At 35.0% G+C, this 22,509-nt stretch overlaps 1 protein-coding gene across 24 annotated transcripts in view; it reads left to right on the top strand.

Annotated features, from left to right (window-relative positions):
* The window catches only part of LOC141394267 (uncharacterized), a 187,728-nt gene that overhangs the window by 3,935 nt on the left and 161,284 nt on the right, over positions 1–22,509 (top strand). For 23 of the 24 annotated variants that reach the window (XM_073968423.1, XM_073968500.1, XM_073968589.1 and 20 more), the window contains exon 2: positions 12,052–12,457. The exons of the other annotated variant lie outside the window; for it this stretch is intronic. The gene's annotated coding sequence lies outside the window, so the exon portion shown is untranslated. The remainder of the gene's footprint in view (positions 1–12,051; positions 12,458–22,509) is intronic. 24 annotated transcript variants of the gene reach the window in all.

The raw sequence follows: 22,509 nt of genomic DNA, 5'->3' as shown, positions 1-22,509 counted from the left end.
CGCAAACTGGAAGTCAAAAAGCTTCAAACACAACAGATAGCATAAGCTTACTCCGCTCAACTGACGCAAATTATGAAAGACAGCACTCCTTGTCCCGATAATGTGGAAGCGCAGTGCTTAGGTAGCAAAAACCACTACCTAAAAATCTAAAGTACGCAGCAACCCTGCATTCAGTAGCAGCATAAAGCACCAAAGAGAAAATATCGAAAGAAGAGAAGAGCGGATTTTCAGCAGAAAGAGCAACAAAAAAAAAACTTGAGCGTGAGAAACACGAAATGTTCAGGAGTCAGAATAAAGTCCGAAAGTTTTACCAGGGTGTAAAACACCAGATCGTAGTGTATGGTGCAGGCACATTCTCTTGCAAAGATGATGACGGCAATCTGGTAACTGATAAAGATAGCATACTGAGGATCTGGAAAGAGAATTTCAGGGCGACGATGAAGATACCCCAGAACGCAAAGGACGAAGTTGAATGTCTACCACCTAGTCAAAGCGAGTTCATGACAGCAATTAATCGGCTAAAAAAACAACAATCAAAACCCAAAACAATATAGCAGCCGGAGGTGACAAGCTGTTTAAGGCTGGTGGCGAAATGCGGACAAGGAGTATGCATCAATTAATTAGCGAAATTTAGCAGGAAGTAAGCGTACCCAATGATTGGAACCTAAGTTTACTATGTCTTGTACACAAGAATGGAGACAAGACGGTTTGTGCTAGTTACAGAGGCATAAAGGTCTGAGTACATAAGCTGCCTCGCCTGGTTGCGTTGCTTTCCTGCTTCATTTCTGACATAACAAAAATAAAAGAATAAAGAAGGTCGAGCCAATTTCGAACTATGTTGCCCTTTTCTCTTTTATTCTTTTATCAGAAGCGAGCAGGCGAGGCAGCTTATGTACTCAGCCCTTTAGCCTCCTACCCATCGCATATAAAGTGCTATCGAGCGTTCTGTGTGAACGTCTTAAACTTATGCTCAATAAAATTATCGGGTCATACCAATACGGTTTTAGACCTGATAAATCAACAATTGACCAAATTTTTCAAGTCCTAGATAAGATCCATTAGAACCAGCCCAATAAGGTCAAAGCATATCCAAGCTATGCCTGTGTTGGGTATTCCTGCAAAATCAATGCGATTATGCAAAATTAAAATATCCAAGATTAGCTTCGCCAACAGAGATATACCCTCAGTCCGGTAAAAAGAAGCAAATCCAGTATAGGTTGGTTTTCCAAAATATTACAGTTGTAATGAGTACTGCGACAACTATCCGACGTAAAATTTAAAATTTATTCAGGAACACGTCTGCACCTGTTCTTAAGGGGTTATGGCCATCTACAAATTTTACAAAATCGAACATTTTTTATTGGCTCATTTTAAAGTACAGGGGTAAAATAGAATATGTTGCAAAAATGTCGAGTTGATCGGACAAAAAAAATTAGCTGAGTTATGAGCGTTAGAAAGAGACAAGTAAAAAAGTATCAGTCGGCTTTGCTGACAGAGATATACCCTCAGCCTATGTGAATGGAAATTTTTATCTTCGGGCAGATCGAATGTACTATTTAGGGTCTTTTCAGAATTTTGTGGACCTTTTTTGCAGATTTGAACTTCCCAACAAAAATGTGGATTAGGATTAAAGGAATGGACCGACATAGTCCATTACGGAAATGGATCTTATTTTGGGAGTCATATCTTTTCGATAGATATCGCGCCCACTAGTCATTTCAGAGGGTCATCGTATAACTTTTGGAGTAATATACCAGGAAGCATGGACTTGTCCACGGAAAACATAAGTTCGCTGAAAACAGGACCACACCGAACAGCATCGGTATACATTTCCAAAGGATCTTAAACATACCCTAAACTGCACTTAGACACAAATGTTGAATTTTGTGGGGGAGGTACCCTAAAAAGAGGACCGATGTGGGCCATTTTAGAAGTTGAACTAAATTTGGACAAAATATTGGGAGATCTAAAATTTGAACACAATTGGTTGCCCCCTTCAAGAGATATCGTGCATAGAATTTTAGTGACATTTTTTTAAATATTGGGGGGAAGTACCGGAAGTTGTGAACCGGTTGATCAGTTCGAGAGTTATCGTGCTCTCCAGCCACTACATATGGTGCCATAGGGTTTTTTACACTTTTTTACACAAGTATGGTCTTGCCCTTGAAAAAACGTTTTACTGTCGTAATTGAGGCAGCGAATGCAAGTAGCTTCAACAAAAAATAAAGTGATTCGAGAGCAGGTCTTAAAGTGAATTTATGCAAAATTTGGTGTGGGAAGTACCCGAAGGAGTGAAGAAATATAGTCCATATTCGAACCTAATATATATCTAGTAGATATATTAGGATGTGTAAAGTATGGACCAAATCGGTCACTCCCATCAAGAGTTTTCTTCCGCACAATTTTTCCGAACATTGTTGAACTTTTGTAGGGGAGGTACCTGAAGGAGTGGACCGATATGGTTTATCTTCGAACTTAAAACAAAGTTTGCACAAAATATTACGAAGGCCACATTTTGGACATTTCTGAAATGTTGTGTGGGAGGTACCCGAAGGAGTGGACTGATTGTGTCCATATTGGAACATCATATATGTAAGTCTGGTAGAAATTTCACGATGTGCAAAGTATGGATCAAATCGGTTAATTCCTTCAATTTTCCGAACATTTCCGAAATGCTGAGGGTATAAAAACATCGAAGTTTGAAACGCGGTTTTCTCAAAATGGCATTTTAGAATTCGGTGCCCACTGTAGCTTGAAAACGGATGATCCGATCTTTAAAAGTTTTTGTGGAGAGACTTTTTTAAAAAAAATTGACGGATTTATGGGAAAAAACTATAATTTTTTTTGTTAAAATCAAAATTTTGATTTTGACAGTTCACTATTTTTTTAAATTGATATTTTTGAATTCCGTTTCGCTTAAGTACAAAATTGTTAGGTGCTTAATGATCCCGAAAAACCATATGCTGATCGGTTTATTCGTTTTCGAGCTACAGATGGCACCGCAAACTGCTTTATTAAGAATATTATTATTAAGAAAAATCATCTGAAAATGTTTGCTAGATTTCTTGTAAAAAAGTGGCCATAACCCCTTAAACCTAACTGTTTGAACTTTTGTGGGGAAGTACCGGAAGAAGTAGTCCCCTCTTCAAATTTGACATAAGTTTGCAAGAACTTTTTAAAGCTTTTGAACAATTATGTCAGGAGGCATGGACTAGCACACGAAAACCAGTATAGGCCAAAACGGATACTCAAAAAATATTGAACTTTTGTTGTGGAGGTACCGGAAGCAATGACTCGATATAGCCCATCTTCGAATATGATCTTAGTTTGGACAAAAAATACGAGTGGCAAATTATGATCCATTCGAGAGTTATCGCGTGCACCAACCAGCTAGACTGTCGAACGGATGGGGATAAATGGAGACTCCAAATTGTGTGAAACGGGGTTTGTCCAAACATACTTGGGGTCAAAAGCCATTATTTCGATGAGGTAAATTTGGTCGTAAAAAAGTGTGTATTAGGGTTATAACTTTTTTGCATTCTTTGCAAATAGATCATTGAAATATATTAGATAATGCGTTGTCAGTTTTCACTACCGATAAAAAGTTCCCGCATAAGTCGAATACACAATTTTGCTAAATCGTGAAATTCTTAATCGCTTATTTTAATTTAAATGAAACCTATTTATACATACATAAATTTGTCTTCAAAAAATAAAATTAAAATTTTTTTTAAATTATCAAAAATAGTTCAGAAATTACTTTCGGTGGGGGATTTTTTTACTGAATCGAACATGCGTTTTCTTTATCACTACAAGGGTATAATTTTCTTATTTTTCGGCGTATACTTTATGCAGTTCACTTTTAGTATATAGAAGACTCTCGACTCTTCTTTAGTAAATCTTTAGTTGATCTATAAAACGCCACAAGACCTGTCTGGTCATTAAAAAATTAACAGCGGATATCTAGAAGAACATCGGCATGTTTAAAACATCAATTGGATATATCATCAACTGATTTATGAACTAACAACGACTGGTCTTTAGAGGGCTGGTCGACAAAAGAGGGTTATTTGGTCCGCAAAAGACCATCAACCATCTAGTCCACAGAAGACTAACAGCATCCCATCTGTCTATGAAATACCACCAGAATGCGACCCATTCAAATAACGTATATCCTTATCCAGAGAATCTTGAAAGAATTATACAAAAAAACTATCCCTTTGTCTGAAACTGTGTGATCTTGTTGTTTATTTTATTTCAAAGATATCCCAAAATCTGTTAATCATTGTTCCGTGTGTAATCCTTTCTGACATTTCAGAGATTTCTGCTTTGTTCGTATTATTATTGAATTGCAACTGAGAATAATATTTTAATTATGTATAACTGTTAATGATTCATTGGTATTTATGGTGTGCATACGGGTATGTATGGATATATGTTTAACTGCAGATAGTATTTAAGTGTCACTTCCGTTGTGTCATTTCATGTGCCTTTAAATGTCAATCTGTATTAAATTTATTGGAGATAAAAACGCATTTAATTAGTATCGGATATAAGGGATTCACATTCAATTTAATTTAAAAACATTTATGTTTAATTATGCGGTGTGGTTAAAGTTGTGTTGTGAAATGAGGAGAGATAACTAAAAATGGTGAATGGAATAGAGAATTTTATTTACGATTTCACAATGTTGGAAATTTACAGGCAGTTGCGATTCATTATTTTGTAAATTAAAACAATCTGACCCTTTAGCGAAAATTTTGAACTTTTATGAGGGAGGTACTGAAAGGAGTTGTCCAAAAGAGTCCATTTTCGAACTTGATTTAGATTTGAGAAAAAGGGTGGACCAATGTCAATCGCTCCTTTCGATAGTTATCGTGCCACCAGCCATTTTAGGTGTTTAGAGCTTTTGGAACATTATGTCAGGAAGCATGGATTTGCCCATGAACAAGTAAAAAAGTGTCAGTCGGCTTTGACGACAGATATATACCCTCAGCCAATGTGAAGCGAAACTTTCACCTCCGGACAGATCGAATGTATTTAAGGTCTCTTCAGAATTTCGTGGCCCTTTTTGGACATTTGAACTTGCCGACAAAAATGTGGATTAGGAATTAACTGCAAGACACAAATGTTGAACTTTTGTAGGGCAGGTACCCTTAGGGAGGACCGATATGGCCATTTTAGAAGTTAAACTAAATTTGGTAAAATATTAGGAGATCCAAAGTTTGGACCAGGATTTTAGTGACATTTTTTTAAATATTGGGGAGAAGTACCGAAAGTTGTGGACCGGTATTGCCCATGAAACTAAGTTTGGATATAATATGACGAAGAGCAAATGTTGTACCAAATCGGTTGAACAGTTCGAGAGTTATCGTGCTCTCCGACCGCCACATATGATGACATAGGGGGTTTTTACACCTTTCGGGCTGTTTTCCCAAGAAATATGGACTTGCCCCTGAAAAACTTTTACTGTCGTAATGGAGGTAGCGAATGCAAATCGCTTCAACAAAAATCAAAGTGATTCGAGAGCAGGTCTTAAAGTGAACTTATCCGAAATTTTGTGTGAGATGTACCAGAAGGAGTAGACAAATATAGTCCATATTCGAACCTGATCTATATCTGGTAGATATATTAGGATGTGCAAAGTATAGATTACATCGGCCACTCCCTTCAAAAGTTATCGTGCGCAAAATTTTTCCGAACATTTTTGAAGTTTTGTGGGGGAGGTACCTGAAGGAGTGGACCAATATAGCCCATCTTCGAATTTAAACTATGCCAAATTTTGGACCGAATCGACAGATCCGTTCGAGAGTTATCTTGCGCTCCAACCACTACACAAGGTGTCATAGGGATTTTTTGCAACTTTTCGACCATTTTCTCAGGAAGTATGGACTTGCCCTTATGAAACTTGTACCGTCGTATGGGGGAAACTGAATACACGTTGTTGCAACAAAAATCAAAGCGATTCGAGAGCAGGTCCTAAACTGAACTTATCCGAAATTTTGTGTGGGAGGTACCCGAAGGAGTGGGCGGATTGAGTCCATATTGGAACCTTATCTAAGTCTGGTAGAAATTTTACGATGTGCATATTATGGACCAAATCGGTTATTCCCTTCAAGATTTATCATGCCCACAAATTTCCCGAACATTTTGGAATTTTTGTGGGGGAGGTACCGGAAGGAGTGGACCGATATAGCTCATCTTCGAACTTAAACTAAGCTTGGACAAAATATTACGAAGGACAAATTTTGGACCAAACCATTTGATCCGTTCGAGAGTTATCGTGCGCACCAGCCAGCCAGACAGACGGACATTGCTATATCAACTCCAAATTGTCTGAAACACATTTCGTCCAAACATACTTGGGGTCTAAAACCATTATTTCGATGAGGCACATTTTGCCCGTATGAAAGTGTATATACCCTTTCTAGCCTAAAGGCTGAGGGTATAAAAACATTATGTCGCAGTAAACGGAACCACAAGGACATCGAAAATTTTGAACTTTTGTGAGGGAGGTTCCCAAAGCTCTTGTCCGATATTGAGTAATTTAATATAGGGTTTTAAGAAATTTTACGGTGTGTAAAGTTTTGACCAAATCTGATATTCAATTCGTAAGTTATCATTCTCATCAGTCATTATAGATGATGTGGCTTGAGTTTTTAGAATTTAGAGTGGGGTATTATCTCAGTACTGGAATTTCTGTGCACTCAGCGTAAAATTGGTATCGAACCGTTGCTTTGTGGTACGGCAGCTTTGAGCTTATAACAAAGCGTCCTGTAATATGGTTCCTTTTGCTCGTTGATGCGGCATTTTTATCCTCCCAAGCGTGGACACAGTAGCTTCCATTGTCCTCGTTTTTATTAAAATGTGTATTTTTTAACGGCCGAACCCCATGCATATCCTTCTTATTATCAAGATTTTAGACCCAAGTATATTTGGACGAAATTCGTTGCAGAAAATTTCGGGTCGATCTGATCGTTTTGAAACTTATTACAGCAGGTTGTCCTTGCGGCTCCCTTTACGACGGTACATTTTTTTGGGACACAAGTCAATACTTCCTGAGATAATGACCTAAAAGCTCCAAGAAACGGCAAATCCGCAAAATAATATGAACTATATCGGCCCACTCCTTCGGGCACCTCTCACACAACAGTGGGAAAAAGTGAAGATTAAGAGCTAATCTCGAATCGTTTTGAATTCTTTTTTCACTAGTTTGTCCTAGCGGTCCTCTTTACAATGGTACCATTTTTTCCGGGGTAAGTCCATACTTCCTGAGAAAATGGCCCAATAGCTCCAAGAAACCCTGAATGCACCTACTAAAATAACAAATCCGCAAGATAACTCTCGCAGGGAGTTTCTGATTAGTCCAAACTTTGCACACCGCAAATACTAAAATGGCTAGAGAGTAAGATAACTCTCAAACTTTTTCAAAATTTTTTTCCAAACTTATTTTAACTTAAAACATGTAAAAAAGTATCAGTCGGCTTTGCCGACAGAGATGTACCCTCAGCCTGTGTGAATTGAAACGTTCATCTGTTCACAATATCAAATATAATACCGGCTGTACATTTCCAAAGGATCTTCGAACAGGTTCTAAACCCTAAACAGATCCATTTCTCAAGACCGATATGAACCATTTCCGAAGTAAAACTACCTTTGGACAAAATGTTAGAAGATCCAAAGTTTGTACGGTTGCTCCGTTCAACAGGTATAGCGCGTACATTTTAGTGGCATTTTTTAACTGTGGGTGGGGGGGGGGGGGGGGGTGTGATGCCTGGAGTGTCCATCTTCGAAATTACACAAAGCTTGGAAAAATATTATGGAAGCCAAACTTTTGACCGAATCGGCTGATCCGATCGAAAATTATCGTGCGCATCCTTCAGCCACTTTACATGGTTCCATAGGGGTTTTTATAACTTTACGGCTATTTTCTCAGGACGAATAAATTTGCGCCCTAAAAAACCTGTACCGTCGTAGTGGCGGCAGCGAATGCAATTTATTACAACAAAGATCAAAGTGATTCGAGAGAAGGCCGTAAACAGCATTTTTGGAATTTTGTGCGGGAGGTACCCGAAGTAGTTGACATATGCAGTCCATATTCGAACCTGATCTATGTCTTGTAGAAATATTACGATGTTTAAAGTACGGACCAAATCCGATACTCTCCTCCAGAATTATCGTGCGCACAAGTTTTCCGAACATTTTTGAACTTTTGTGGGGGAGGTACCGGAAGGAGTGGACCGATATAACTTATCTTCGAACCTAAACTAAGTTTGGACAAAATATTGCGAAGGCCAAATTTTGGGCCGAATCGACAGATCCGTTCGAGAGTTATGTTGCGCTCCACCCATAACACACGGTGTCAAAGGGATTTTTCTGCAACTTTCAGGTTATTTTCTCAGAAAGTATGGACTTGCCCCTGATGAAACTTGTACCGTCGTATGGGGGGCAGTGAATACAAGTTGTTACAACAAAAATCAAAGTGATTCGAGAGCAGGCCCTAAACTGAACTTATCCGAAATTTTGTGTGGGAGGTACCCGAAGGAGTGGAACGATTGAGTCCATATTGGAGCCTTATCTAAGTCTGGTAGACGTTTCACGATTTGCAAAGTATGGACCAAATCCGTTACTCTCTTCAAGATTTATCGTACGCACAAATTTTCCGAAAATTTTCGAACTTTTGTGGGAGAGGTACTGGAAGGAGTGGACCGATATAACCCATCTTCGAACTTAAACTATGTTTGGACAAAATATTACGAAAGCCAAATTTTGGACCAAATCAGCTCATCCGTTCGAGAGTTATCGTGCGCACCAGCCAGCCAGACAGACAGACGGACGGACATTGCTAAATCGACTCCAAATTGTCTGAAACACATTTCGTCTAAACATACTTGGGGTCTAAAACCGTTATTTCGATGGGTGACATTTTGTCCGCATGAAAGTGTATATACCCTTGTTAGCTGAGGGTATAAAAACCCGTAAACTTTACATGTTCCAAATTTTGTGTGGAAGATACCCAAAGGAGTGCAACGATGTACGTTCCATATTTGGACGTAATCCAAGTATGTACGCAAGTGTTATGTTAGGCACAACCAAGTTTAGTTAGTGCCGGCAGATTTTTTGAAACTCCAGGGCCATTATCTCAAAAAGTATAAGAATACAACGTCAAGGAAAAGAATACAAAGTAAAAATTTCGATTTTTAACAAAAAATGTGCCGTTAATTGACCATAATCGGTCAAAAAAATTTTAAGGAAAATTCTCTTATTTGAAGACAAAACTTTGATGTATTCAATAAATTCACAAAAATATATGAAGACTGAATACCAAATGCCAGTAATTTTGGGTGGATAATGTGGCTAAAACCTTAAAAACCCGAAAATCCACGGGGGTTATATAAAAACGTGAACCAATATCAACAATTCTCTGTAAAAATATTTCGCAAGACCTGGCGAAGACTAAATACCAAATATCACCTACATTGGTTGTTCAATGTGGCTAAAACCTTCAAAAAAAAAAAAAAAAATACCGAAAATCGGGCGATACCGTTCTATTGGAGCTATATCAAAACATGGACCTATGTACATAATTTTTATCAGAAAAGTTTTTTGGTCCATTGGGAACCATCAATGCAAAACTTCGGCGTGTTTGGGCGTGAAACATATGTAAAATCTTCAAAATTCCGAAAATCGGGAGGTACCGTTATATGGGGTCTATATCAAAACGTGGACCTATGTCCATAATTTTTATAGGAAAAGTTTTTTGTAAATTGAAAACCCCGCATCTCAAAATTCAACCAATTTGGTTGATAATTTTAGCTAAAATATTCAAAATATAGAAACATTAAGAAGTACCGTTGCATGGGGACTATCCCAAAACGTGGACCGACCTTCCCAATTTTTGGCTCTCGACATTGTCAGTGAACTATAAGTATTTATACCAAAATTCATCTGCAAACGCCAACTCCTTTTATATTTGGCCACCGTTTATTTGAACTCGCGACATAGTGCAGCGTTTTTTTTTTTTTGAGGTTATGCGCCATTATCTCGGGAATTATGGACTTGCCCTCGAAAAAAAATACAATGACGTAACGGGGCCCGCACGAACTTCCTGTTACGTAAAATTTCATAACGATTCGTGAGGTGTCACTAAACTGAACTTATTTCAAATTTTGTGTGGGAGGTACCTAAAGCAGTGGACCGATATAATCCATATTCGAACCTGATGTATGCCTTTAGGTAGTATTACCGTATGCAAAGTTTGGTTCAATTCGGTTACTCCCTTCGAGAGTTATCGTGCGCACAAGTTTTGCGACAATTTTTGAACATTTGTGAGGGAGGTACCTGAAGGAGTGGACATATATGGTTACGGTGGCCAATATTTTTGGATGAAAATAGAGTACATATACACATAGAGTACATATACACAGTTACAGGCAAAAAAGAGGACAGGAATTTTGAGATACATTAACAAAAAATTGACTAATTTTAAGGAGTTAAAGCCACTTGCAAAATTAAAAAAAGGTGGAACTTTCTATTGGCTAAATCTTTAGTATCGATAAAATATTAAAAAATTAATAATCGATCTGACAAAAATTGTCTGAGATATGTATGGCCTGTTTCACTAGGACGATTCGATTACAACTTCGATCGAGTTTGGTAGTAATTCGAACGAATTTGAATTCGAGTCGTCTTAGAGAAATAGGCCATAATTCACTACTTATGAAAAAACTTTAAACGCATTCTGAAAGCGGTGCCCCTGTAGCTCGAAAACGGATGATCCGATCTTTCTGTATTAAAAAAGCATGTCCTTAAGCGAGAGATTTTTTATTTTTGCTAATGGCTTTATAGCGAAAAACTATTCAGTTTTCAATTTTGGCTTGACAGTTCACCATTTAACGAAAAGATTATTAAGGAAATAAACTTATATGCCGATAGGTTTATTTGTTTTCGAGCTACAGCAAGCAGCGCAAGCTGCTTCAGTAAAAACAGTGTTTCAGAAAAATTTCAAAAAATTCCGAAAGTAGACCAAGGAGTGACCTTTCAAATGAAAAAAAAATCTAAAAACTTTTGGAAATTTCTTGTATAAATTCATGAAAAATAGTTTTTTGGTGCTTAATAATGTTGCTATTATAAAAATTTACCTTTCAAAGTTTTAAAATCAACAGAAAAAAATTAGTTTCGGCCTGGGGTTCTCTGAATTCGTAGGAATACGTTGAATACATACGTACGAGTAATCCATGTATTCGTAAAACAAATCAAAAATAGAGGACATAGAGTACGTCCAATGAAAATAGAGGACAAATAGAGTACGTTAAATAAATAGAGTACGGACGCCTGAAATAGAGTACTGTACTCTATAATAGAGTACGGTTGGTCACCGTATATATGGTCCATCTTCGAACTTAAATCAAATCTGGACAAAATATTTCGATACCCAAAATTTGAACCGAATCTAAGAAACCTCGTTTTTAACTACACTTACCATGATAAAATCAATTTATGAAGTGACCAAAGGTATTTTCGTATTCCATTGACTCTAGAAAACCCGAATTGTTACATCAGATCCCCTGATTTTTTGTGTCATACTGTTATTAATAAATTTGTAGGAAAATTCCATGGAAAAATTGTTTGGGGCATACTATTTTTAGGACGTTACCCACTAAGGTGGTTGTTATTTTATTATTATATTTATGTGTAAGTCATTATCTTAACGGCAGTTTGGGTTAATAAACGAATTTATTCATTAACATGTCATTGATAATTAGAGTTACAGAATGATGTCATTCTCTTTTATTGTTTTATTATCATGAATTTCACGTCCTTAATTATTTTCACTAGGGATCACCCTCCATATACCTTAAAACCTATTTTGAAGTTATTTGAAACCTTTTTCCGACTGGCACTTTGAAAAACATTTCATTCAAATAATCTCTTTGTGATATATATCCCAGAAAATATTGCAATCAATTAATAGAAAAATTAATTGCCAACAATTAGTTAATTAAATAATTTATGCAAATTGTTGCCAATTTAAAAATATTTCTGTTGCAGTCCCTCTCTCATCTCCTCTTTCCCGCTGGAAAACCGATTAAAATCAAAGCGAAAACCAATGAAATTGCAAATTTAAAGAGAATTTGCCAAGCTGCGTGGAATAAGTGAATAAATAATTGAATTAAAAAATAAACGTTATATTGAAATAAAATAAATGCAACAATAAAAAACAACAACAAAAAACAAAACAAATGCTTAATTGAAATCTGAAAACAAACTACAGCCAAATAAAAAAACGAAACCATCAGCTTAAGCTGAAACATTTTGCCAGTCATACTAAGCGGCTTTTGACATTATAGAAAAAAAACGCTGCTGGTTTTGGATAATAATAACCACAACAAGGATAACTACTAACAATAACAACAATAGCTAAACCCCGCTGCAAAGGAATAACAACAGAAAATTGGTGCGTAAATGTGTTTCCCATTAAAATCTACAAAAAAAAAAAGAATTCAATTTTTGTTCATTATCCTTGTCTTGAGAGAGTGTTGGATAGTGTGTATGTATGTGTGTGTACCAGTGTGTGTTTGCATGCATTTGCGTTGCTGTCTCTTTTTGTTGACTTTTTTATCGCCATCATTCCGAACCACGCAAACCATACGTTCTTTAAACGCACACACACACAAACACTCAAACATACACACAATTCCACTCTCACTCAAACTTATTTACTACAATCAAAATGTGTTTCTATTTTTTTCTTTATTCTTAAATGGCTTTTTTCATTTTCTTTTCTTTCTTCATTTTTTCATATTTCTTCTATGGGGCTGTTGTGCTATTCTCGCCCGACTTTGTGTCTTTTTTTACGTGGTTCTGTTGATGTGTGTTCGGTTTTTTGTTTTTCTTGTGTCTGAGAATTCCTGTGTTGCCCTTGTTGTTGTTGTCTTTTATTGTTTAGTTTGTTTTCTTCTTTTTATCTCACAGTTATTATTACATTCAATGTATTGGTATTTTTTGGTGTAATCTTTTGTTGTTGTTGTTTTATTCATATTTACTACAACATTATTTATTTACAGTGGTTCAAAGTAATAATACTGTTATATGTAGAAGACCTTTTCGTTTTCTACAAAAAGACTTTTTGATCTTCTTCAAGATGACTTACATATTTGTCTTTTAATGAAGAAACTATTGGTCTAGAAGACTTGTTGGGCTACTGTAAGAGGACCTATTGGTATTCTATATAAAGCCTTTTTTCTTTAATTGGATTCATTGGTCTTCTTAAGGAAGAGGCATGTAGTAGAAAAACATATCTACCTAAAGAAGTCATATATTTCTTCTATAAGAAGACCACTTGGTCTTCTATAAGAAGCCATTTTTGCCACTTTAAAGAATACCTATCCCTGTCCTATAAAACCCCAAGTTTATTTCCCTTTATTACTTTGAACCACTGTCCCTGTTATTTTGGTATTTTGTGTATTTTTGTGTAATGTTTTCTATTGGTTGGTTTGTTGGATGCTGCTGCTCCGTTCATTACTGGCTGATGGTTGATGCTGGCGTCTGTCTTGTAAGAAAAATATATATTTTTGGTTCTGTTCTATATGTTTGTTTGTATGTTTTCGTGTAAAAATAGCACATTATATTTTAACAACACATAAAAAATCACTATTTGCATGTTTTGGTAGTATTATTTGTTGAATGTTTTATTTCGCCATTCTTCCTTCTTTCCTTTGTGTTTCTTTTAAACATTAATAGCAATAACATCATAGTTCATGGGTACTATGAGAAATATGTATGTACATGTGTATGCAAAATAAAGTAATTTATTAAGGAAGCTGTTGTAAATCTCTTAATGATGAAAATAGTAATAAGGAATAGGATAATAAAAAAAAAAAACAAAATTAAATAATGTGAATAATTTAAAATAAAATGAATTGATGAAGCTCGAGGTCTGTGTTTTGATTGATCAATTCATTTAATTTTAATCAACAAAAAGGTAGAATAAAACAAAACTGTGAATAATACTGTACAACAAAATTTAACTTTTCTTTAAATTACAAGAAACCCTGCACAGATTATGAAAGAAGACCGAAAAAAAGAAGACACGTGTATCGGCGTTTTGAAAGTTGAAGTCGGGAAGTAACCTAAATAGGCGTGGCCATTTCTACAGGTTTCGAAATATTCGACATCAGATTCCTTGGAATCCTTGTATTTTAGGTATAAAGTGTCTTTGGCAATATTACTGACAACAATGCGGGGTATCTTTCTATGAAAAAAATAACCCTCATGCGAGTCACTAAAGGGGTATTTTTGGTCCATTTATTCAAAAAAGTTTAAAAACTCTTTTAAAATGAGATCGTATCAAATCGAAATATTCTACAAAATTATTTGTCATAAAATTTTACTATATGTCCCCGAATATACCAAAACTCTAAATCGTACCTAAAAGCCAGGAATCTGCCAAAAGTAAAATCACGTTTTAGTGTAATGTTGTACTTCATCTGAGTTTATTAAGTTTTGTCCCACAAAACTTCATTCTAGATAGAAGACGTCAAAGATAAAAATATTCTACATCAAATTTTAATATAAGTCGCCAAATAAATGAAATATGTATTTACAATATGTATCAAGAAAATATATACATCAAATTTGCCAACAAAACACCCAAATATTTTCCCTATATATACTCACCATAGATATTTCAAAAACAGTTTGGATCAAGCACGCATAATCTTCTGAAAGAATTTATTATCAAAAAAACTTCAATAAAATATACTTTGTGATCTCAAATAACGAAAATGTGAATAAAAACGGTATAATATGGTCCTAAATCATATATAAAAAGCGAAAGCTTCTGGAGATGTTAAATATTATAGCTACAAATTTCTTTTGTTCAGAGACTCATAATGAAATTTGATTTGGAACATTTCTTCTTTTGACACAACTCCCAAAAAGTGAGGTAGTTTAGGAGATTTTGACTCAGTATGGAATAAATTTTAATTAAGAGTCTAAAAGTTTAATAAATAATTTCTACCTATAATATCTAATTTTGTAACGCCATTTTCTTAACGAAGTATTTTACTTAGATATCTAGTTTGTTCTGGGACTTACGGTGAAATTTTGTGTAGAATATTTCTTCTTTTAACAACTTTCGTCTAAAACTAAATTGTATGTTACTTTCATGTATCAACCCGAAAAAAAGAACAAAACAAATTTATTCAAAAAATATTTAGATGTTTTGTTGGTAAATTTGATGTATATATTTTCCTGATATATATTGTAAATACATATTTCATTAATTTTGTAGAATATTTTGATTTGATACGATCTCAATTGAAAGGAGTTTTTAAACTTTTTTGAAAAAATGGACCAAAAATACCCTTTTAGTGACTCGCATGAGGGTTAATTTTTTTCATAAAAAGATAGCCCGCATTGTTGTCAGTAATATTGCCAAAGACACTTTATACCTAAAATGCAAGAATTCCAAGGAATCTGATGCCGAATATTTCAAAACCTGTAGAAATGGGCGGAACTTGCCACGCCTATTCAGGTTACTTCCCGACGTAAACTTTCAAAACACTGATACAAATGTCTTCTTTTTTCGGCCTTCTTTCATAATCTATGCGGGGTTTCTTGTAATTTAAAAAAAGTTCAATTTTGTTGTACAGTGTAATTTAAGAAGAAATTGACCAATTCCCAGCGTCCGTCATTGGATCAAAAACTTTCTAGTTCCACAAATAAAATTAATAAAAAGTTGACTTGCAAACTACCAACTAGGATAAAATAATAACGCTCTGCGTTGTTTGAAACAGTGTAGAAAAATAACTTGCTCCTTACCAGAACCTGCAAACTTTTACAAGTTTTTGTGTACGGAAACACACAAAATATGTTATTCTGCAAAAAATAAAAATAAAATAAAATATCATAAAAATTTAACCATATGCGGACACAACTACGTGATAAAGGACGACATAAAATCAAGCAAGTAATAAAGGCGTAAAGCACGACCGCGCCGACCTTTTGAAATCAACCACTATGGGGGAAATGGCAATCTTGGAAAATATAAACAGACATTTGCTAACTATCGAATTAAAAATGTAGCATAACCTTCAATACAATTTTTTGTTCGTAAGTTTTCTCGTTACTAATAATACGGACTAAAACAAATATACAAAATGCACAGGCAATGTATATCTACGGCAAATTTGGCAGAACAAGCAGCCAAAACCTTAAGGCCGTGACCCCCACATGTAAATTTCAGAAAATCGAAAATTTTTTATTGGTTTATAGTTGAAGGCGCATAGAATATGTGGTAAAAAAGTCGATCGGAACAATATTGCCTGAGATATGTAAACAGGACCACAACGAACAACACCGGTACACATTTTCAAATGATCTTCGAACAGAACCTAAACTGTACTTATGTTGAACTTTTGTGGGGGAGGTATCCTAAGAAGAGGACCGATATGGACCATTTTAGAAGTTAAACTAAATTTGGACAACATATTAGGAGATCCAAAGTTTGGACCAAATTGCTTGTCCCGTTCAAGAGATATCGTGCTCTGCAGCCACTGCATATGGTGACTAGGGGATTTTTACGCCTTTCAGGCTGCTTTCTCAAGAAGTGTGGGCTGCGCGGAAAAACTTTTACCTTCGTAATTGAGGCATTGAGTGCAAGTTGCTTCAACAAAAATCTCTCTAAAGGCCTAACAGCTCAACTCGAAAGAGAATTAATTAAATATCACTATAAATGGCCTTCGCCTTAATAAGGCAAAAATAAAAAATAATTTCAGCATGAGCCAGGCTGGGATTCGAACCTGGGTCTCCGACAACTGAGTGTCAAGGTTGCCGGCGTCTTAGCGTTCTAAGCCACCATCAACTTGTCAAAAACTTGATTGAAAATTGATGATAAAATCAAAAATAAAATCTTCTGATATAGAAGAACAATTACTAATGATGTAGGAATAAAACTTACCATAGTATTTGTGAACATTGAAAAATGGGATTACCAAGCAAGACTATAGGAAAAGTTTGGAGTTTCAATTAACTGACATAATTTCGCATATACATTTATTCACATTTTTAGGTATTTTTTATGTTTTCACGATTTTGCTTGAAAACCGCAAGTTCTATCGGAATGGGACTAAAGAAAATGTTGTAGCTGTGAAAATTCTCTACAAGACTGACCTTTAGGTTTTTTCGAAGGTTTTCCATTTTTGAGATATAGAGGTTCAGCTCAAATTTTTAGGTTTTTATCTTAAGTCTTCAAGATTTTGCTTAAAAACCGCAAGTCATGATAAAAGTGGAACTAAAGAAAATTTTGTAGCTGTAAAAATTCTCTACAAGATTGGCTGATTTATTTTTTTTATAGGTTGTACCATTTTTGAGATATATACGTTTAAGTTGGGAAATTGCAGTCATAACATTGTTTTATAAGGAGACTTGTCCCAATTTGAATTGTCCCAATTTGAACTTCTATATCTCAAAAACGGTAAAACCTACGAAAATATCATAAAGGTCAATCTTGTGGAGAATTTTCACTGCTACAATATTTTCTTTAGGCCCATTTACTTAGGACTCGCGGTTCCCAAGCAAAATCGTGAAAACCTAAAGAACCCCTAAAAATGTGAACTTAAATCGCGATTTATTTAAAAATCCCTCTGGGGATTTTTTTTGTTTCTTGATACTTCTCATCTCATGAGCATTGTAGTTTCAGAATCTGCAAAAACTTCCCAGGTGCCAGCACCTTCCATTTAAAATTAGTTAAGGCGCACCGTGTATCTATATCTGGTAGATATATTAGGATGTGTAAACTATGGACCAAATCGGTTACTCCTATAAAAAGTTATCATGCGCAAAATTTTTCCGAACATTTTTGAGCTTTTGCTGGGGAGGTACCTGAAGAAGTGGACCGATATGACTTATCTTATTCTCGAGAGTTATCTTGCGCTACAACCACTACACACGGTGCAATAGGGGTTTTTTCACTTTTCAGGCTATTTTTCAGAAAGTATGGACTTGTCCTGATGAAACTTGTAACGTCGTAAGGGGGCAGTGAATACAAGTTATTACATCAAAAATCAAAGTGGTTCGAGAGCAGGCCCTAAACTGAACTTTTCCGAAATTTTGTTTGGGAGGTACCCGATGCAGTGGACTGATTGTGTCCATATTAGTACCTCATATAAGTCCGGTAGAAATATCACGATGTACAAAGTATGGACAAAACCGGTTACTCCCTTAAAGAGTTATCGTGTGCACAAATTTTCCGAACATTTTCGATCTTTTGTATTGGGGGGAGGGGGGGGGGGGGGGGGGTACCGGAAGGACTGGAACGATATAACCCATCTTCGTACTTAAACTAAGTTTGGACAAAATATTACTTACTTACTTAGCTGGCCCATTACAGAACATTTGTTCCATAGACCGAACTAAGAAAAGATCTCCATTTCTCTCTATTTGTTGCTTTGCACTCTGGAATATCGCGCCTTTTCATCTCTTCATCCACTTCTTTGCGCCATCTATTCCTTGACCTGCCAATTCTGCGTGCTCCGCCAAGCGGTCCGTATTTATACGTCTTTTTAGCGGATTCATCTTCGCTCATTCTTATGATATGGCCTAGCCAACGCAATCGCTGCATCTCGATACGTTTAACTATATTGATGTCGTTGTATAGCAGATACAGCTCGACGTCGATATTCACCGTCAACGCAGATTGGTCCGTAGATCTTTCGAAGAATTTTTCTCTCAAACACGCCAAGCACTACCTTATCTGCCTTCGCAAGTAACAGGCTTCGGAACCATACATCAGCACGGGTGGTATAAGTGTTTTGTAAACCGTTATTTTTGTTTGACGAGTTGTGGCTTTGTTTTTGAAGCGCTTTCTTAAGCCAAAGTAGCATCTGTTGGTCAATAAAATTCTTCTTTATTGTAAATAGTTTTATTTCGACCTTATTCAATTCTTTATTTAAATTTTTTGAAAACTTTGTTTTCTCAGGCTAAAAGGTCAGTTTCAGTGAAAATAAAGATTATTTATTTCATTTTCTTATCCGACGTTTCGCTGGTATTTTCCAGCTTCTTCAGGGATAATAATTTATTAAATCTGGCAACGACAATATGAAGTAAACAGAATTATAATTACATTTTGCTTTTATAAATTTCTAAGAAAAATTGGACTTACATTTAATCTTTCGTCAAGTTTTGCATTTAATTTTATAAATTTGCAGGTTTCTTTACACAACACAACAAATAAAATAATAAATAATTGCAAAAATAATCAAAAAATCAATGTAAATATCACAGCTTTTCTTAATACTACGGATCACAGGCATTTGAATTACAACTAAAATATTGCTATTGTATAAATTGCATTTGTGTTGTCTTTGTCTTCTTTTCTATTTATCGCAGATTCCATTTTTTGTTGTATCCTTAGGCTCTCTATTGTATATCTTTTATTCTCTATTCCCTCTTTATCTAGAATTCTGACGTTTTTGAAATCAGCTGAGTGATCTGTGTCCAAGCAGTGTTGTGCTAAAGCTGTTGTTTGTTTTTTCTTTTTTATGTCCGTACTATGCTCTGCTATTCGTGTGCCTAAACTTCGTTTTGTAGTGCCTATGTAAGATTTCCCACATTGCTCTTCTTCTTTTTCATTGCATTTTATTTCATAAACGACGTTGTTTTGATCTGCCTTTTCTATTTTATCTTTGGTGTTTGTGTACAGTGAAGAAATTGTCCGATATGCTTTGTGTGCTAATGATACTCCTTCCTCATTTATTAGTTGTTTCATTTGTTTAGTTTCAGTCAGCTTTGGAATATATTGGATACTGTAGAATTTTGTGTTGCCAGATGTGCTGCTTTTTGGTTCTTGATGGGATTGGGATTTTTTTAAGAGATTGTTTATTATTTTCGTCGGGTAACTATTTTGTTTGAGTAATTCCTTTAATTTTGTTATATTTTTGGTTTTGAATCGTTCATGGCTTAATGTTAATACCTTTTTTATGAGACTAGTGGCAGTATTAATTTTTTTTTGTTGTAAAGGTTGTGTTGAGTGGAAATTTATTATTCTTCCCGATGAAGTGGGTTTCATATACCAGTCGGTATATAATTTATTTCCAATTTTATGAAGCCTGATGTCCAAGAACGGTATGCTGTTGTTTTCTTCTAATTCAATTGTGAATTGTAATTTTTTGTGGTAATTGTTTAATGTCTCCAAGATTCTCATTTCCTGCCCTCGTTTTATTATGGCAAACATGTCATCAACATACTTCGTCAAGAATTTAAAATGAATATTTTCTTTGTCAAGTTCTTCTATAATCTGCGTCAATAGTGTGTCTAAAACTATGTTAGCTATGGTTGGGGATAATGGATTTCCCATTGGCATACCATATATTTGAGTGTAGAAATTCCCGTCATATTTAAAATAGTTGTTATCGTTAAGACAAAATTGTAGAATTTTCAAGAATGTTGATTTTGGTATTTTTGTATTTTTTACGATCGTGTTCCACTGTGCCATTATATTTCTTATAGCTAGATGAATCGGTATGTTGGTAAACAACGATACCACGTCGAAAGATACCAAAATGTCATCATCGTCTATATTTAACTCATCTAACTGTTTTTTCAGCTCAATTGAGTTTTTTATGTTGTACTTTTCATTTATTATACATTTCAATATATTGCCAACGTGTTTTGATAGTTTATAACATGGGACTTCAACTGACGATGATATCGGTCTAAGTGGCATGTTAGGTTTGTGTACCTTTGGAAGTCCATATAATCTCGGGGCGTTTGCTGAGTGTGTGGTTAGCTTTAATTTTTCTTGTAGTGTTATTTGATTCTGTTTATATAGATCCAGTACTATTTTATTGTTTGCTCGTTGTAGTTTTTGTGTTGGGTCCAGTCTCATTATTTTATACGTAGTTTTGTCCTCTAATAGATTTTTCATTCCATCTTTGTACAATTCCCTGTACATTACGACAGTTTTGTTCCCTTTGTCAGCTTTGGTAATGATAATTTGATTCTTATGTCTCTTCAAAAATTGTTTAGTTTCCTCAAAAATGCGTATTATAAACTTATCCTTTTGGCTTATTTTTGTTGTTCTCTTATATGTTAATATTCTATTTGCGATTTTGACTCTGGTTATTTCTTTCTCTCTATCATCTGCTAATGTTTGCACCCACTGTTCTAAGTCTGCGATAAGTTTGATTGACGAAAAGTCGTTGTTGCTGATTGGTATTGCAAATTTTGAACCCAGTGATAGTAACCACATACTCTCATAGCTGAATGTTATGTTTGTGTTATTTACAAACCATGAATCGTTCAACTTGAAGCCATATTTTTCCATTTCGTTTTGTTTCAGTCTTGTTAATTTTGATGTTTGTTTTTCTCTATCATTTAACGTAAGAATTCGGTATCTAGTGCGTTGTCGCTTTATAAAATTGTTGTATTCATCTGTCTGCATTGTCAATTTTAACGTTTTTGATATGTTGTATATATTTGCTTTTATGCTATTTATATTTATGTTTGTCTCTTTTATTTCTAATTGAGGAAACTAAACAATTTTTGAAGAGACATAAGAATCAAATTATCATTACCAAAGCTGACAAAGGGAACAAAACTGTCGTAATGTACAGGGAATTGTACAAAGATGGAATGAAAAATCTATTAGAGGACAAAACTACGTATAAAATAATGAGACTGGACCCAACACAAAAACTACAACGAGCAAACAATAAAATAGTACTGGATCTATATAAACAGAATCAAATAACACTACAAGAAAAATTAAAGCTAACCACACACTCAGCAAACGCCCCGAGATTATATGGACTTCCAAAGGTACACAAACCTAACATGCCACTTAGACCGATATCATCGTCAGTTGAAGTCCCATGTTATAAACTATCAAAACACGTTGGCAATATATTGAAATGTATAATAAATGAAAAGTACAACATAAAAAACTCAATTGAGCTGAAAAAACAGTTAGATGAGTTAAATATAGACGATGATGACATTTTGGTATCTTTCGACGTGGTATCGTTGTTTACCAACATACCGATTCATCTAGCTATAAGAAATATAATGGCACAGTGGAACACGATCGTAAAAAATACAAAAATACCAAAATCAACATTCTTGAAAATTCTACAATTTTGTCTTAACGATAACAACTATTTTAAATATGACGGGAATTTCTACACTCAAATATATGGTATGCCAATGGGAAATCCATTATCCCCAACCATAGCTAACATAGTTTTAGACACACTATTGACGCAGATTATAGAAGAACTTGACAAAGAAAATATTCATTTTAAATTCTTGACGAAGTATGTTGATGACATGTTTGCCATAATAAAACGAGGGCAGGAAATGAGAATCTTGGAGACATTAAACAATTACCACAAAAAATTACAATTCACAATTGAATTAGAAGAAAACAACAGCATACCGTTCTTGGACATCAGGCTTCATAAAATTGGAAATAAATTATATACCGACTGGTATATGAAACCCACTTCA

The sequence above is a fragment of the Musca autumnalis genome, unplaced genomic scaffold (genome assembly GCF_047663935.1).
Source record: "Musca autumnalis isolate F117 unplaced genomic scaffold, ASM4766393v1 scaffold_1, whole genome shotgun sequence".
In the NCBI taxonomy this organism is placed as follows: domain Eukaryota; kingdom Metazoa; phylum Arthropoda; class Insecta; order Diptera; family Muscidae; genus Musca; species Musca autumnalis.
The sequence above is the reverse complement of the archived record's forward strand: the minus strand, read 5'-3'. Positions and strand labels throughout refer to the sequence as shown.